The following is an 807-nucleotide window of genomic DNA, read 5'->3' on the forward strand; positions in this document are numbered from 1 at the left end:
TATATGTTCTCAGTAAAAATTCAGCGACACAACAGACTGTAAAAGGGCAAGACAAATGAAAAAATACTAAATAAAAAAACGATTAACCCACGTACCATGGTTTCACCTGTTAAAATTTACATAAGTAAATATCTGCAGGATCGTCAGCGTAGTCCGTCGATTCGCAATGCAATTTGCTGACGATCCTGCAGATATTTACTTATGTAAATTTTAACAGGTGAAACCATGGTACGTAGGTTAATCGTTTTTTTATTTAGTATTTTTTCATTTGTCTTGCCCTTTTACAGTCTGTTGTGTCGCTGAATTTTTACTGAGAACATATATTTTTTTTTCGTGGTTAGATGATTCGGCATCTATTTCTAGCATATAGGAGTTCACTTTTGTTGGTCATTCCTCTTATTTTTGTATGTAATATGTATGTACGTATGTGTATATACATATATATATGTCTGTACCCCTGCTGGCAACAAAGGGACTCTCACTCAGAGTAAAAGGCAGACTGTATGACGCATGCGTACGAACAGCCATGCTACATGGCAGTGAAACATGGGCTGTAACTGCTGAGGACATATGTAAGCTCACAAGGAATGAAGCCAGTATGCTCCGTTGGATGTGTAATGTTAATGTGAATACCCGTCAGAGTGTAAGTATCTTGAGAGAAAAGCTGAACATTAGAAGCATCAGTTGTGGTGTGCAAGAGAGACGATTGCGCTGGTATGGACATGTGGTGAGAATGGATGAGGATAGCTGCGTGAAAAAGTGCCACACCCTAACAGTTGAGGGAACCCGTGGAAGAGGTAGGCCCAG

General features: G+C 39.4%; 1 protein-coding gene across 1 annotated transcript in view; it reads left to right on the top strand.

Annotated features, from left to right (window-relative positions):
• LOC106884284 (neuroligin-1) overlaps positions 1-807 on the top strand; it is a 19,264-nt gene that overhangs the window by 7,909 nt on the left and 10,548 nt on the right. The gene's annotated exons all lie outside the window — the stretch shown is intronic.

This window comes from Octopus bimaculoides, chromosome 24, assembly GCF_001194135.2.
Source record: "Octopus bimaculoides isolate UCB-OBI-ISO-001 chromosome 24, ASM119413v2, whole genome shotgun sequence".
NCBI classification, from domain to species: domain Eukaryota; kingdom Metazoa; phylum Mollusca; class Cephalopoda; order Octopoda; family Octopodidae; genus Octopus; species Octopus bimaculoides.